The sequence below is a fragment of the Chroicocephalus ridibundus genome, chromosome 6, assembly GCF_963924245.1.
Source record: "Chroicocephalus ridibundus chromosome 6, bChrRid1.1, whole genome shotgun sequence".
NCBI lineage: Eukaryota > Metazoa > Chordata > Aves > Charadriiformes > Laridae > Chroicocephalus > Chroicocephalus ridibundus.
The window spans coordinates 42,478,708-42,496,159 of NC_086289.1; the positions used below are offsets into that span (position 1 = coordinate 42,478,708).

Here is a 17,452-nt window from a genome sequence, read left to right on the forward strand (position 1 = left end):
ACCTCTCCCTCTGGTTGCCAGCCCAGGAAGGAGATGGAGATGCCACAGGCAGGCGAGCGCTCGCCTCACCACTCTCTATAGAGAGCAACAACCCGAAACACGTGGCACAATCCCTCACCAACAAAAGCTTTTCTCAAATCAAATACCAACACAAGTTACACAGTTGTGAGTCATTTACCTCAGAGTAACGCTGACAGGTTTTTCTGTATATTCTGTTCCTTATCTTTGTGCTCAGAAACAGAAGCACAGTGTTTCTGGGGCCTTTTATAATGAATACTTACTTAACCTCCTCTCACATATACACATACATTTTAAATATATGTCCCTCCAACATTTTGAATGCTAGGTGAAAGAAATGTTAACTGGGAGAGTTCACTAGGCCAAATGACCAAACCAAGACATTCCCCTTCCCCTCCTTCCAGATACATTACCCAGACGGAATGCGTCACAGCTCAGTGTTTCTGCCTGCTGCCTCCCCAGGCTTTTCCTTTGCCTTACAGGAAATCCTCCAGCTGGCCCTGGTTTGTTCTGTAGTGCATTTTAAATTCAGCTTCTTTGCACCAATTGAATTCAGGTGCACAGAGGCATTTGGTACCTGCACGTGGGTGTTGCTCCTAGTGAGATTTCCTTACTTTCCTCATTGCCTAGGTTTCCTTCTAACAAATCCCTAATGACCAAATTAGAAGCAGAAAAGAAAAAGAGTAATTCTTTCAATTATTTTCTGCCTTTCTGAAATATATATACACATACGCACACATTCTTTAAAGAAATGTGGGAAACCAACTGCTACCAAAGGACTCTGCGTCTCCCAGCATGGATTAACAAAGTCCCGCCTAAGTTCGTGTTGAATGGTTTGCCCAAATAACTGTTGCAGTTTTCTCCTTTTTAGGAGCACACAGAGGACAATATTGCAATAAATTACTATTCCATCCATACAGTCAGTGCTGGCTGTCTCCCTGCGTCTCTAGTACAAGCCCAGAGAGTCACTGAGCTGCTAACGAGTGGCACAGGCGCTGTGCTCGGGGGGCCAGGACGACAGGCAGAGCGCGGGTGACCAGCTTTTCAGGCACAGCTCATTTTTACTAACCCAATACTGAATGGCTGCGGTGCATAGGTGAGGATGAGAAACCATAGTTTGATGCTAACAATTTTTTAAAAATCAGCAAGACTAAATCACAAAGAATCTGTTACTGAGTGAAGAATAGAGTTCTGTTTATCTGGATGGACATGTGTGAAATAAAGGTTCCACTATAAAAATAATTTTCACCGTCCGCTTGTGGAACATTGTGTTCCAGCCTGAATATGCCCTGCTTCAACAGCAAGGGCAGTTCATCACCACCACATCTCACGCTGCATGGCATATTATGACAATGGGGGGATCTAGCTTTGCTCCACCTGGAGCAGTGGAATTTTTGATTTCCCCAAACCTTTATGCTTAGAAGCAAAATTATTTACAAGTTGGTGTCATAAAATACCATGGGACAAATTTTACCTCGGACATTAATTCTGTGGGGACTTAAGCAAATGCATATTCTGTCTTTCTAAAGTCTTCCTGGGGAAGGGTCATGTCCATAATGGGCACTAGGCTCTCAGAGATAAGGGGATGACTGAAAACACAATACCAATGCAAGTTCAAAATTGCAATACACAGTTCAGTCACCATGCCAGTGTGACTCCCATTACCCATCTCCACAATAGACTCACCACCATGACACTGGGTGTCCCCTGTCACGAATACGTGTGCTGATGCCAGCTCAAGCCCATTGCTCTCTTCGAAATTCCTCTGCTAGTTGTTCAGATTTTTTACCCTAGGTTGGGCTGAGCCACATAATCCCCCCCGCCATGCCAGTCTGGCTAACTCAGGGAGATATTTACACCACCAGTTGATCCACTCAGCTGTTGATAGCTGTTTATCTGAAACAAAGGCCACCCTCCGGTCCCCTTCAAGATGAGATGAAGTCACTTTTGCAAATAGTACTTTGCAGTAATGCAAGTTCTTTGCATTACTCTCTGAGTGTCCCCACCCTTGCCCATCTCCTCTGTCACCCTAGCCCGTCTCCACCGAGCGCTCTTCCCTGGTGGAATTTATTTGGAGAGCCGCCGTCCACCCTGCAGGGTTTACTCAGTCACACGCTTTCTGGAAAACCTGTCTGTTGTGTTGACCTGTGGAAGAAGGAGGCTAGAGGTCAGGAATGACCTGCAGCACCCAAAGGGATGCCTGTGTAAACGCCAGGTGTGATTTTGCAGCAAAGCTTTACACCCTGACCTCTTGTCCTTCAGGAGGCGAAAGGAGGCTGTGTTCTTGGCAGTCCCCATATCCACCTTCTGTGCGGCAGTGTGGGGGTGCGACTCTCCCCTCAGTCGTGCGGAGCCCAGACGGAGCTGCATGACTCAACAGAAAAGTCTCTGTGTTCCTCCAGAGAAGTCTCAGGGAGAAAGAAAACACGGCTCAATGACCTGATGCGTCCTATTCACATACGCTGAATTTTGAGGGGTAAAGCCCCTCGGGCTCTGTTCATCCAGCCAGTCCTTGCTTTCCCGAGGCTGTGCGGGGACTGCAGGAAAGCACGGATGAGGCATGTTTCATAGCAAGCCACTGTAAGAAGGTGACTAGGAGAACCAAACCCTAGGAGCAGGCTGCTGGTATAGCTGGAGGGAGTGAATCACTCTCGTTTCAGAAGCAGTATCTTTAGCCTGGAGCTAAAAGAAGCAAAATAGGGAGTAAGGGAGGGCACTTGCCAGGAAGAATACCCTCGGGTTCTTTTTCAGTTTGTTTTGTTGTGGGTTTTTTTGATGCTTGACAGCTATTACCACTAAATAGCAGAACCTGTGACAATACAGAGAATATAATTGTTTTGTGCTAAGAATATGGGGCAGCATTTTCACCAAACAAGAATGGACGTGTTGGGTTGTTTTAATTCCCGGCATAGCTGGGCATGTCTTATCTCCAGCTCAAAAAAATGGAAATGCAGAATGAAGACAGCCAGTTGTCTTGTTAGGTAACTATACACAACTTTCACCACAGGACAGGAATTGTTGGCAAGATGTGGTATCAGTACAGAGAAACTTAGTATTGCCAGCTGAATAGATCTGTCACATTTCTTTCTGCAAATGTTATGTCTACTACTACTACAAATAGCACAGCTGAGCGATAAAACTTAAAAAATGTGAAAAAATATTTTCTCTATTTTCAAGTCTGTTTGCCTTGTGAATCTGACAGCATTTTGTTTTGTCAAAGTCACGTTTCAGGCTCCAGCATTTCTCCAACCTTTACACCCGTGCTCATCATTAACAGCAGCAAAGCTTGAACAGAGTTTGCAGCAGCTCATACGGGACAGAGAAGGCAGTCTTGTTAGGTATCTTTTAACTAGAAGGAAATAGGAATGAGATAACCTTATACAAGAATATTGCCCTTAAAACACTGAAACGGGCTCTTTAATGCCTGCTGGCTAAGGCCTGGCCCTACAGAGGTTGAAAGATTTCACATTGCCAGAACCTTCCTTCCATGAATAGTCACACTGATTTCATGTACTTCTTTAGGATCAGGTCTTAGATGACACTATTTTTAACTACATGAAGAACGAGCAAGTGTAAAACACCTTAACCCTCCAGATGAGTCTATATATATTTTAAAGCCATTCTAATATGCACATAATTAACGAGTATATTACTCAGCAAAGAGTAAACAGCAAGTGCTGCAGTAAGTTTCATGTCACTGATTTAATGACTGTACAGAAATATGCTACTGTAAATTAACTAGTACATTATGGTGTGTTATAAATAATTAAAACAAAAAGTGCAATTGACAAAATGAATGAAGCAAGAACATTCTGTAACCCAGTGCTCTTCTTACACTACTTAATAATTTCCTAAGTTGAGTAAAACACTAAATCTGAGTTTGCTTAAGCACAGGAAGGAATTCGTTAGTATCATTTACAAATGTGGAAAGCACCTTGGTCGCAAAAAAAGTAAAACATGTTAAAATCTACAGGTAAGCCAGTCCCAGAAAAAACATCAATCTGCAAGCCATCCAAAATAAACCAATCCTTTCATAGGTCATCTTTCATAGGTCTACGAGGTGAAGCCAAAGGGAGCATATCACAGAAGTGGTGACCCACCCAGGACAAAGCTCTGCTGCTGACTGTGGGACATCAAGACCTAAGAAAGAACCCATCCTACCTGATACCAGAGGACGGGGAAAAGAGATGTCCTTCTCCAGTCGTTCCAGTTGACACCACTTGATGCTCAAGCAGGTGAACAGAAACTATGTGTCTCTCACCACCCAGGCTTTTCCACAGCAATATCTGCTGTACAGCATTGCAGGCAAGACTGATAGCTGAGCGCAGGGCACAGTCAGGAAAAATAATTTCTGCTTTGGCATGTGAATTTAGAGCAATTCAGCTTTTGAGACCTAGAGATGAAAAGAGACGGACAGGTGAACAGCATATGAGTAATATCATTGTATCTTTTAGAGGAGTTTTTAAAGCAGACCAAAGATGCTTTTATGCAACTTCTTAGAACTCTGCTTGCTCCATTACTTCAATCAATACCGAGCGTCAAATTGTTTTTGCAGAAGTTTTCTGGTTTTTTATATTTTTATTCTTTAGTTTCACTGAAATAGCAGGTCTCTTTTTTTTAGATAGACATAAAAGGGTCTGACAAAAACTGCTGCTTCATTATCTCCAGGTGAATTCCATTTTCTCCTCCTTCACTCCTCTAATCATCCTGCTCTCTCTTCTCTGGAGTACCACAGAGCTTTCCACCTGCCTTTTTTTTTTTTAATTTGTTGATATTTATTCACAGGACAAAAAGTTTTATCAATTAATCTACTGTTTATGCTGTGTGAGCAACCACTGACCTTCACTGGAATGGAGAGCAATGCCTACTGACAAGTTAGGGTCAGACCCTGCACTGCTTCTGCCCAGTGCAACACCATGGAGGTGAGTGTCACTGCTCACCTTCCCCCTCCAAAGCAGCAGGTGGGATGCTGTGGGATAGATGGAGTCCCCTGGATGAACCTTCAGGAAGAATTCCCTGTGTGGAGAGGGCTCGAACTCTGTTTCTGTAGCCTCCAAGAAGGGGGTTGCTACATCTTGGAGTCCACCACGCATAGAAGGTTCCTTGATGGTGCTGGCTCAGGTGGCTTAGGCGTCCCTGGGCTGCTGGCTGGCTGGTACACGACACCCACCTCCTCAGCACTGTGAAAGGGGAGAGGCAGAGGGAAAAGCTATAAATATCTGCATAACCTTGACTTGTGCAGTTCCATTGAGGCAGATGGAAATCACCAGGGACAGGAGTCATCCTGCTTCATATTGTAAGGCAGCTTCCACCCGACGGAGTGGGGGCATGAGCAGCAAGTGAGAATGGCCCAGGGGAAAAGCTCATTTGCAACTGCCCTCTGACAGTGGGAAAAAGGATCCTCCACCCATCTGTTACTGCCTACACTTGCTCTGGCACCCTTACATGGAGGCTGAGCAGAGGACCCGACAGCCTGTTCTGGTACCAGACACCCCACAGGCTACCCCAGGGAGTCTCTGGACCATATGAGGAGACTTGTCAGGTACTGGGCGATCCCAGGAGAGAACGCGTTGCTCCTGCAGGGATGTACTTCCCTGGGAGATCTTGACTTCTGGGCAAAGCCTTGTAGCTGAGAGCAGAACCCTGTAATACCACCCTGCCGTGGATGAGGACACCGGTGGGTCTGCACTGGGTATAAACAAGGACAGTTTATAATTCTCACTTTTTTATAATAATGACGGATTAATCCTGTCTGCTAATCCACCAGGACGGAACAGCTGACATAAGGCTCTTCCAAGCTGCAGTGGGTGCTCGCAGCTGTATGAGCCAGAGATCGTTAAGCACACAGTTAACTCCCACAGACTATTTCCTTCTTTTTTTATAACCATTTCTTTAGGCAAGTCTCTCCTGGTATTTTAAAAATTCATTTTAATCAATTTAAAATTAATAAAGAAACAGTGAAATCCTTAGGGCCTGAAAGCTCCAATCTCCGCCACACTGGAAGTGATGAGTCAGCTGCAGCAGGGCCCGCCATGGAGCCTGCTGAGGGACGCCTCCGAGGAGCTGCTGCTCGCTGAATTAGGTCACTTGGTTTGCTATTTACAGAGAGGCAACCGTCGCTGCCGTTGGATGCTTCCTTCCTTCTGCCGTGAAAGCGCTGCTGTGCTCCAAGGGCACGGCGCCGGCGACACCTCGCAGCGGCCACAGAGGCTGCAGCTCTGTGGGGTGACCGGGCAGGAGCGCTGGGCCGCTCTCTGAGGAGGGAAGGGACTAGTGGCCGCTGGCCACAGGGCATGGTGACACGTGGGGTCCCGTCCCATGCCTGCAGTGCCGTGCATCGTCCCCTCAGGGGGACCCCAGGCTCTCGCCCTGGCTACCAACCCGCGTTTGCTCGGGCTGGGAAGGGAAACCATCCCAGGGAGCCATCCCTCTGTCCTGCGCCTCCGCCCAAAGCTGAGACTCGCGCCCAGGCCCAGCTCCGCTCCCTTCACAGGAGAACAGGCGCCAGAGCAGAGCCGCAACGCTCCCTCACTAATCACCCGGCTCTAATTGCCGTGCCACAGTCCTAACAGGCAGCTCCTACGGCAGCTCTTCAAGGGATTAACATTAAGCCTCCGCTTTGTACAATAATGCGGCACGTGAGGAAAAGAAGTTCCCACCTCATGTGCCCGCAGCACGTGGGACACGCAGGCTGGTCACCTGCGTGTCTGTGAGCCATGGCAGCACCCAGGTGCCAGTGCCCCAGCCGGGCCAGCCCAGGGCCACCGCAGGAGGCTGGCGTCTGTGGACTGCAAGAAGAAACACTCTGCTCGGCGCCCCAGGCCCAGTGCCAGGGCATGAGGGCAGCTGAGGAGCTGTTACAGTGCAACTTGCAGCATGAAGGTTCCCGGTCTACAGTAGGGGAGCAGGAACATAAGAAGGACATGGACCTGTTGGAGCAGGTCGAGAGGAGGCCACACAGATGATCCGAGGCTGGAGCCCCTCTGCTGTGAGGACAGGCTGAGAGAGTTGGGAGTGTTCAGCCTGGAGAAGAGAAGGCTCCGGGGAGACCTTAGAGCCCCTTCCAGTCCCTAAAGGGGCTACAGGAAAGCTGGGGAGGGACTCTTGATCAGGGAGTGGAGTGATAGGACAAGGGGGAACGGTTTTAAACTGAAAGAGGGGAGATTTAGATTAGATATTAAAGAAGAAATTCTTGACTGTGAGGGTGGTGAGACCCTGTCCCAGGTTGCCCAGAGAAGCTGTGGCTGCCCCATCCCTGGAGGTGTTCAAGGCCAGGCTGGATGGGGCTTTGAGCAACCTGGTCTAGTGGGAGGTGTCCCTGCCCAGGGCAGGGGCGTGGAACTAGATCTTTAAGGTCCCTTCCAACTCTAACCACTCTATAATTCTATGAACAGGACTAATGAAAGGGCAGAAGCCCTCATAACCTGCCCACGACATCTCTGCGTTTGGTCCTCTCTACCTGCTGCCCAGGCCCAGGATTCCCCAGCACACACCTCCTTGGGTACCCTAAGGACAGGCACAGGGATCTCCAATGCCGAGGGATCCTCAGCCGTTTCCTAAAGGTGTGTGATGCGACTGCTGTACCCCTGGGCTGGGAGAAGGGCGACAGGAAAGCTATACACCAGCCCTTTCAGGAACAGCCAGGCTCTGCTGGAAGGAGAAAGGCTACCCATCAGCTGGCAGCTACGCTGAAAAACAGATCTGGATCTGAATCACCACAAGCTTACAGCACTTATCTGAAAACACTGGTGACCCGCTTTGGAAAAAACAAGCATATAGTGTCCCACGACAGCCGGCACCACCTCCGCATCCCTGCCCAGCTCTGCTCCAGCGTGGAAAGGACTGGCCGGATAGGAAAGCAGAGAATTCAGCTCTCTTTGCCCTGGCAGCCGCCTGAACTCTCCTCTCATGCTGCTCGATTTTATTGCTAGGTACAGTTTGCCTAATGTCAGTTATTCCTGGAGCACCAAGAGCATCAGACGCAGCAAGGGTCTCCCCTCGGCAAGGGAGGAACACGCCGTGCTCAGCTGGGCCATACAGTGGGGAACAAAACACTCACAAAGAACTGCCTGCGCTGTCTCAAAAGAAGCAGTTTCACTTCCCCTACAAGCAGTGGCTCCAAATAACAAGATGCCTTGAGTAATTAACTGAATGTTCTTTGGATAGAGCTTGTAAAAGGAACTTATACATATTAAAGAAGAAAGAAAGATCTACTGTCTATAACTTGTTCTTTACTAACAAACAAAAGGTTTGGACTGAACCCATTTTAGAGCAAACTTTACAAGGGCCTTACGCTGAAATTATTCAATAGAAAGAACTGAACAGAGTCCAGGGCATTTGTGAGGGGCTGACCACAAAAAGCAAGGTTTGTGGTCAGTTTGTTTGGTTTTTTAAGAAAATCAAATACTCTCTCTCTTTTGGCATTAACATGACAGAGCTGTAAAGATTTAGCAGTCGCACTGCATTAGCCTCCAAGAAGCACACAAAACAACTGCTCCCTTAGCTACATTAGCAGCTAGAGCAAGTGTTATAGTTGCCATTGTAAGAGCTGAGAGTGGAAAGAAATTCCTCATTAATGCACTGAAGGACAAAGGATCTTCTCTTTAACGAGGGCTTGTATAGTGCTAGGTGGTGGTACTACACTATCTTTGCATCCTGACATACGCTTGCCCAATGCAGCCTGCTGTTCCATCAGGAGAAGGAACACTTTGCTAGTAAAGTGAAATACTTCTACTCTATGAATTGCTATTTTTTACTTGCAACAAGAACCAAAAGCCAATGTTCTACAGTCAAGTTAAGGTAATCACAGCAACATGGAGCTCTTCCAGGTAGAAACACAACAGCTACTCAGCATCAGCATTACAACGGAAGACTCAGATGCTCCACTGTATTTGGAATACATTGCAATGTCAGGCAGTTAATACTGCCATGTGGTCTGCGAAAAATGGCATGTAAAGGAAATATGGAGGAAATGTAATTATTTAAATGGGTTAGTTTTGATACTACCAGTAAAAAAACCCTGCCCGAGTAAACCAGTATTTAGCCCTTTATCTTTACAAATGGCCTTTAAAGAACAAAAGAGCTGCTGCTCTCCTGTGCCTCTGCCCTCAATCTGATATTATATTCATGTGGCAGCAGGCAAAAGCAGCCATGTCATGTAGCAGCATGAGGCACCAGGAAAGCCTTGGGAAGCCAGCAGAGGCAGCGCTCACCAAGTCCCATCCCCCAAACAACCCAGCCCAAGAAAAGCCAAAGGGGAAAGAAAACCCCACAACTGCATGAAGCCTGCCGAGATGACTACTATGACTTAGTATGCTATCTGAACACACCTAATTTGGACAGTAAACTGTTAAAAGCAGCCGCATTCTTCTACTAAGGAGAGAAAGCTTTGACGATGTGACCTTTCCCAGCTGTTGGTAACTGGCTGAGTACAAAAGGTCAGGTTGGGAGTTATCCACAACACAGGGCTTTCCATGCTCCTGGCAGACTGTCTCCTGCCAGCTATTCTAGAAACCAACTCATGCACAAGTGGTATATGATCTGGGAAGACAGAGAGACAAATCAGCTGCCACAGAGAGAAGAGCAGTCGGAGGTCGGAGGACTGGGCTCACTTCTGAGTTCAATTCCTGTGTTGGCAAACAACTTCTTTCTCACAACAGCCTTCAGGAGGGTCCAGCCACTTCAGGGACCCGGAGCTCTAACATTCCTGCTTACCAGCTGCCTAAACTCACAAATGTCTGCGTTTCTGAAGTTACAGTCTCCAGAGACCTAGACAAAGATCTTCTGAATATACTAGGAAGCACATCAGTCTTAACACTGCAGAGCAGCCTAGTGTCTATTTCGTGCCTAAGCCTCTCATATTCGAGAAGTGGTTTCGTCTCTTTCAGAGAGGAACAATGTGACAAAATTATTTCCCGCTCACCCATTAATATTCAGCTATGATAGAGACAAAAGATTTTGGTTTGTGCCGTCATTTGCTCACTGAAGAGAAATAAAGATGAACCAAAATGGATGAACGTGTTTCTGTTTCAAATTAATACGTGGGGGTTTTTTAATGATAGAAATTGAAGTCCTGCTTCACTGGAAGGCTGCAGGGTGACTAAGGCCCGGTGCAATGATAAATGATAGAATAAACCTGTAAAGTTTGTGTGTGACATTTCAAAAAAGCTTTCCTTGAATATCACATACGGAGCATCACAGGCATTCCTGAGATAATTAACAGAATTATTTAAAGAAGCAAACAAAGCTTTCTTTATATGTTAAGAAGAAGGTGAGAACACAACAACAATTTCTTGTACATGCTTTGCAGGTCGTGTCTAATTACATACCGCAAATAACCGCATGCCTTGATGAGGACTCCCAGCACCCTACTCGTCCTATTCATATTCTCCTACTGGTCACAGCAAAGCCTCTGAAAAGACAGGCCTGTAAGAAGATTGAAATCCAAGGTCAGGTTTTGTAGCAAAGCAACAAAAGAATATGCTGTACTGACAAAATTTGTTTACAGTGTCATCATTTCAGTTCCCAGCTTCTGGGTTTTTCCTATTACTGAGATTAGGTCAGGGTAACATACAAACATCAAAGCACTGTTGTAATCAAAGAACAGTTGTTTTGCTTTCTTTTCTTGGCCAATTAACATAGCTAGGAGGAAAAAATCCACCCATTAATACTCAGACGCAACCTCAGCTTTAGGTCATAAGCTGCTTTCTATGGTTTGGGTTGCCACAGTTACTACAGAGCTAATTCTGTTGAATCAGGAATCATTTGGAGATCAGGAGTGATCAGCCCTCACAAACTGCCAGCACAACAAAGGGAAGAACCCCGTACTACTTTTTCTGAAGCAGTATTCCTAGAATGCATTGACCTCAAGCATCTGATGCATTCAACCCAAAAAGCAGATGCTACAGAAGGTAAATAAAACATTACAAGAACCAGATTTTAATAATAATTAATAATTATCAGGAAGGCAGAGCCTCCCTCCCAGAGTATGCTAACTCATACTGCTCCAGACTCACTCCATTTGAGCTTGCGGTATTACTTTGGGTTAACATCAACAGAGGTAAGAGCACGTTTGCTGCTTCCTTGCTGGATTTCTTTAGCCCGATCCCTGCAAGGAGTAAGGATCATTCTGAACAGTTAAGTGATTTATTTTCATTTCCCTCTGTGGCCAGTTTGAATTTACAATTTTGCACATTCAGTAGTGCAGTTGCGCAAAGTAGTCTTTGAAGGTGAAAAACCCTAACGAGAACCTCATTAATTATACAGGAATATTTCCCCAGCATGCTGCAGAAAAAAAAAGATTTCTTCCCCAACTTTTACATTTCAAATATCTGTAACTGTAGATTTAGTCTCTTGCACAAAAGGGTACACCCAGATATAGAAGAAATAGCAGAGCCTAGTTCTTCCAAGCATGATGGACCTGTCTGTGTCAAGTTTGACCTATCGCCCCCCAGCAACTGGTTGTGCTTGAGCAAGTGCAATGTAGTAAGAAGGGACAAGGAGGTGATTTTAGCTCTGCTTGGGGCATTGGCATGAACAACCCTGGAGCTGCGTCTGCAGTTTGGGAAAGCCACATTTAAAGGGGACACTAAAAAAGTCAGCCATGCAGACAAGAGCTTGCTTGTCAAGAATACACCACACCTTGGCCAGTAGTTAAATGTAGAACAGCAAAGCAGCGGACAACGCGTATCTATATAAATATGGTCTTGCTGTCACATTCTGTATAAACTACTAAGTCCTCAGCCATCACAGATTCCTTTGTTCTGCATTCCCTGAACCTGCTTAGTTTACTTGCCAAGACGTTATCCAGACTTCAGGGCTTACAGTTATTTATCTGAACATTTACATCTAATCTACAATCTAAACTCCACATTTTCAAAGGGGAAACTTCTCCAAAACTTTGGGTCAGAGGAAGCTTTGTGGGTAAATCCTATACCCATCTTTGAAAATTTAGTGTACGCATCTTCTTTTCCACTTGCAAGGAAAAAGGAAGAGTTGCCCAGCCACGTTAATTGGTATGTGGGACAATGATATAAAGAGCATCTAAAAAATAAATAAAAGTCAGTTTATGCACTGTGCAGACTTTACGACACCTATTTCTGTAGATAGGCTTTCTATATAATGATGGTGGTGCCAAAGGACAGCTTACCAGCTACATCTGCTCGTTTAATGAAACCGTGTCCACACGCACAACAGCAGAGGAGCTGCCAAATATAACAGAGAATGCTCCAGCATGCTTTGATCCTTAGTAACTTTCCAAGCTAATTTTGTAAAATGAAATGAAAGTGTAAAGAAATAATGACACTTAATCTTTTTATGGCCTGTATCAGTGATGCTACCAGGAATTATAACTTCTCATTGCTCTCCAGATGCATTTGAGGAATCGGGCATCAGTGTATTCATTCCTCCTCCTAATTCTTTCTTCAAAGGGTGGCAAACAACTTCCCTTGAAACCAGTACTAATGAAATTTTACAGTTTGAATGCAACTGGTGACAACCTCATAAGAACAAATTCTTAAAAAGATACTTAAGCACCGAACTTGTGCCAATACATATGGAAATTATGACTTTGAATACACTTAATCTAGTCACAAGTAGCAATTAAACTTTTGACAGGTCAACTACAAAACACCCTTCTAAAATGACTTTCTTCAGCAGCGTCTTTTTCTGAAAGCTGCTTGTGCTGTTTCCCGACTCAGCACGGCCAACACTGTAATCAGATGGGCATATGCAAACCCTGTTGCCCACAATACTGCACGTACTCTTCCGTATGTAACATGGTTCCTTAGGTTTTGTAGTATAGTAGAAATCTTCCAGAAATATGAGCTTTTGCTCATGTTGGCAATACTGCATTCATGTAAAGATTTCTACAAAGGTTTTTCATTCTGTTATGTGTGGAGTCCGCAGTGCTGCTGATAAAAGGTGAAAGACACTGAAGGATGAGACCTTGAGAAGGCGATGGGAGTGAGATGCAACATGCAGTCGTCGTCTTTATCACCTCCAGTGTTTTGAGCACAGCATGCCTTGCGACTTTTTCCCAAGGATGTATCTCCTGGTTTACTATATTAAAGCATTTAATAAAATAGCAGAGGGGCTGTGAAGAGGAACTAATTACACAGTTTGCTACCTCAGTGTCTGGACAATGGTTTTGACTGAACCAGTCTCTCGCTGGTATGAACACAGACACCCAAGACCAAAACTAAAGCTCCTCTCAGTTATTTCTGTGGAAGGCAGAGAAGTTCTTAAATTTCTGCTGCGTGTTGTGCAGCCTGTGAGACGTGAAGCTTGTTAAATGAAAAGTATTAAACCCTACAGCTTCAAAGCGGTTTTTTATTTGTTTCTATTTGTTCAATATTTTCAAGGGTAACACATGGAGAAAAAAAATGACATGACTGCTAACAGATGATTCTGAATTGTTGGCTTTGGTAGCACGAAGTGAAAATGCAAATGCGTTATTGAATAAGCAGAGCAAACAGAAGGCTTGGTCACCCCCACCCCATTCTGAAATACAAACAGAAACTTTGTTCGGAAAATGGCATTACCTTTATTCAACACAGCCTAGTTATTAGCTTAATATGCAGCACATTTTCAGCATATCTAACTTATAGCAACTTCTCCCATGAGCCTGAGAGTACATTAAAGGGTGCTAGTAAGAGTGATTATAAAGCACCTACTGGACCAAGGAGGTTCTGCTGCAGTATTTTAATTTTCACTGAAATCAAGTTTAAATTATAATTTACACCACCCTGTTAAGAGGAGGGGAAAAGGGCACTGTAAATGTGGCAGCAGGAATACACATCTTCATTTATTCTTCCCTATTTTTAACTTGTGGTTAAACTTAATAGGCTTCTAAGTGCAAGTAGATTAAAGCTCCATCTAGTGCCAGGGTTTTGGAAATTACTGAAAGACTTGCAGTCCAAAAATAGCAAACATGCTCACAAAAGTATGAAGCAGCAGCAAGCCCAGCATCGCACAGCTGTCGCATGCAGAGGACGAGAAGTCTGTTGGAATTACCCTCACAGCGTATAAGGGCTTAATTTTAAAGCTGCTGTGTCTTCGACCAAGCAGAGAACACGGCACTACCTGGACAGGGATATACACGAAAATACTGGAAATACACGCCTGCGACAGCGAGAGGAGTGCCAGCCCGTGGGGTCACACGTGTACCCAGCACCTCTCCCCACCATGCTCCATGAGCATCGGCACTGATCTGCCGTTCGGGATTGCGGGAGCCGGGGTGCAGGTGGGAGGGAGGGAGGGAGGGAGGGAGGGAAGGCAGCACGCTCCTCCCAAAAGCCAGACGCCAGCAGCTATGGCACTCTCAACAGAAGCGGAAAATTTGCAACTTCTCAGGAAAAGAAGGGATTTGAATCCTGGGCTTCTCATTTCTTGCCAAGTGCTCTCGAAGGGTTGTGTGGAAAGGACGATAGCACCCGGAGCCCCCCTCATCTTACAGGGGGACCCTGGTGCTTGTGAGCCGTTCCCAAAGAGCAGCTTCCAGGTCACACGCTCTCCAAGAAGCCAAGCTGGAGCAGAGCTTGCTCCGGCTGCTGGCGCTGCGGGGCAGGGATCAGGGATCCTGCGCCTCCACCCACAGGGCTACAGGGCTCTGTCCCCAGCAGCCACCTGCAGCCCCTGGGCCTGGCACCCGGCCAGGCTCTGTGCCCGTGCCCGTGTCTGGTCTGGTCACCTCAAGATTAGCCAGAAACAAAGCAGGTCTCAGGACGATTTCAGGACTGAAACTTTGGATTTGGGCACTTGAATTCCATTTTTTGGATCTATGCCCCAGCTACGTTCTCTTCACTTTCAGCAGAAAATACTTCACGACACCCACCGCCATCCTCGAAGCAGTGTGTAAATAAGATCGCTGGTTTAGTTCTGGCTGTAGTGGTATTTAATTGTAGTTGCACTCTGGCAGAAAGAGCTATTCCTGATTAACACTGAAAATATCTGAAGAGTGGATTAAGTTTAACCATATTTTAATTACATTTTGAAAACTACCTGGGACATCTCTATTTATTTATTGTTACACCCTTCAGAAAAACCACCTTACAACTACCTGGAAAGCAATCAGTATTTTTGCACATACTTCAGAAGGTGTTTGTACACACCAGGCTGCTACCCTGAAAGAAGGACAGAGCATGGGGAAGGGCCATCAGGGAGGGGAAGGGGAGGAGGAAGGAGAGAGGAGGGAACTGCAGTAGAGACAGCAGAACCGCTCGATTCATCTTTGCTAAACCAGCAGTACTATTTTGCACACTGTCAGGTGATCGTGGTCATACTACAATTACAAACTTAACTCCTTCTGTGGTATTTCTTCTGTTACAGCATATAGTTTCTAAAATAGCAAAGACAGAAGCAAAAATATTTAGTTATTTAAATCAAAAACAAACCTTTTTTTTTCTTCTGAAGCTTTGGGTTTTTTTGCCTAGCCTTTAACAGTCATTTGACAGGGATGATTATCCTCTCACACTACTGAGTAACAGAAGCTACCACGAAAGCCAGTGCAGCTACAATGCCTTAAGCGTAGAGAGGGAAGCGCAATCTTGTATTTCACAACAAACTACTCTTAAAAAAAAAATTGTTGGAACTACAGAAAAATATGTAAACAAGCAGGAGAAACAACTGCGTCCAATAGAAAGGTGTTGGATGAAGTGGAAAAGCGTACAACCCAGCCTTGAGGAGCAGTGCCATTTCACAGAATCCCACAGAATCACACAACGGTAGAAGTTGGAAGGGACCTCTGGAGATCATCTCGTCCTACCCCTTGCCAGAGCAGGGTCACCTACAGCAGGTTGCACAGGAACGCATCCAGGTGGGTTTTGAATGTTTCCAGAGAAGGAGACTCCACCACCTCTCTGGGCAGCCCGTTCCAGCGCTCTGCCACCCTCAGGGTAAAGAAGTTTTTCTTCATGTTGGGATGGAATTTCCTTTGCTGCAGCCATTACTGGGTTGATGACTGTCCCCAGGTCCATGCCGACAGCAGGTGTTGAAAGAGTATACCGTGGCCTAAAGGCTACCTCCAAGCTGTTCCATTTCCTGCCAATCAAAGAGGGCGTATTCCAATTCACTCAACTAACCCGTATCTAAAAACAGGTTACCAATGTTCTTGAGAGGCTGACGCCCTTCCTGTTTAATGAAGGCTTGACACTGGCCAGCAGTTTACCATTATCTTCTCCACAGCCATCTACAAACATAACACAAGAAAATGGGTGCCTACTAAACCCCCCAAAAAAGTCTAGCTGGTGCTCATGTTCCCTTCCTCTGTTTTTCTGCATTTTTTTTGCAATGGCAACCGCTAAAACCGCACCTGTTTCTAGCTCTGTAACCAAAACCACGCTGCATGTCACAACTGCCTTATGCACACTACTCTAACCTAATAATGAGGACAAGATTTGCATAGCAAAGGACAGTTATTCTCATTGTTCAGTCAAAACAGTAACATGTGAAGACTTTTTTTTTTAAAAAATACATACTGAAGTTCTGTATTTTCATTTAAGAAAAGTGGTCCTCATTCTGAATTTTACATTTGAGTTTCAAAGAAAACTGAACTAGAAGGAAACCTTTCACTCTTCTAGATAAATGTAATACACCTGAGTTAGAAATCTTTAAAAAGCACTTTGCCCGTTTGGCGTTTTATCTTCATCCAGAGTACAGACAAGCTGTATTAGATGCATCTTTCCCATGTTTGTCTTCACATAACCTAAGTGTGCACTGGGAGATACACAGTGAGAAACACGGACGACCAAAAAGCAGGTGTGAGCCACTGTGGACACTCCAAGTGTCCGCCACATCCACCGATGACGTGGTGCAAGCTGCGCTGCTGGGTGAGGACGCCAGAAGACAGACAGGAGAGCACAGAGAGTCACACAGCAGATGACTGGATTCTTCTTCCCCACAGTAGCACCATCATGAGTCCACTCCCAGTTGCTGTAAAGATTGATAATAAACCCCAGCTGTTTCAAAACAGCATATAATCTGAGATTCACATGCTCACCTCCACTGGCACTTCATATGCAGACAATTTTAAACCAGTGATGCCAGGGCGCACAATCCTTCGCCAACACTGGTACAGAATCAAAACCGTGACATCCTGAAGCCATCTACCAGGTCTCCGTGGATGCCAGCTTCCTGCCACGATCTAGATCTGCCTCAGCTCCACCACCCTCCCCAGTGTTTCTTCCCCGTAACATTCTCAGCATGTTTACTTTTCATTATGAATAGATGTTTGGTCGAGATACAGTATTATTTGTTTCCTTCAGTGAGGTATTTAAAAGGAAGAGAAAATTTTCTAAATGAAACCACACCATTTTTGGCTGTTTTCCACTTTACTCAAACCTACTTTTCCCTGTTCCTCCCATTTTTAGATTCTTAATGTTTCTTTTCATCCATACGAGACCGGCTGCTTTACAGTTCAGGAGTATTAGACTTTCAG

At 45.4% G+C, this 17,452-nt stretch overlaps 1 long non-coding RNA gene across 17 annotated transcripts in view; it reads right to left on the reverse strand.

The window, feature by feature from the left end:
- LOC134518019 (uncharacterized) overlaps positions 1-17,452 on the reverse strand; it is a 96,658-nt gene that overhangs the window by 72,718 nt on the left and 6,488 nt on the right. For all 17 annotated transcript variants that reach the window (XR_010071830.1, XR_010071825.1, XR_010071823.1 and 14 more), the window contains exons 2-4: positions 10,347-10,443; positions 4,959-5,198; positions 4,180-4,411 (exon numbers count right to left, since the gene is read on the reverse strand). This is a non-coding gene — a long non-coding RNA (uncharacterized LOC134518019). The remainder of the gene's footprint in view (positions 1-4,179; positions 4,412-4,958; positions 5,199-10,346; positions 10,444-17,452) is intronic.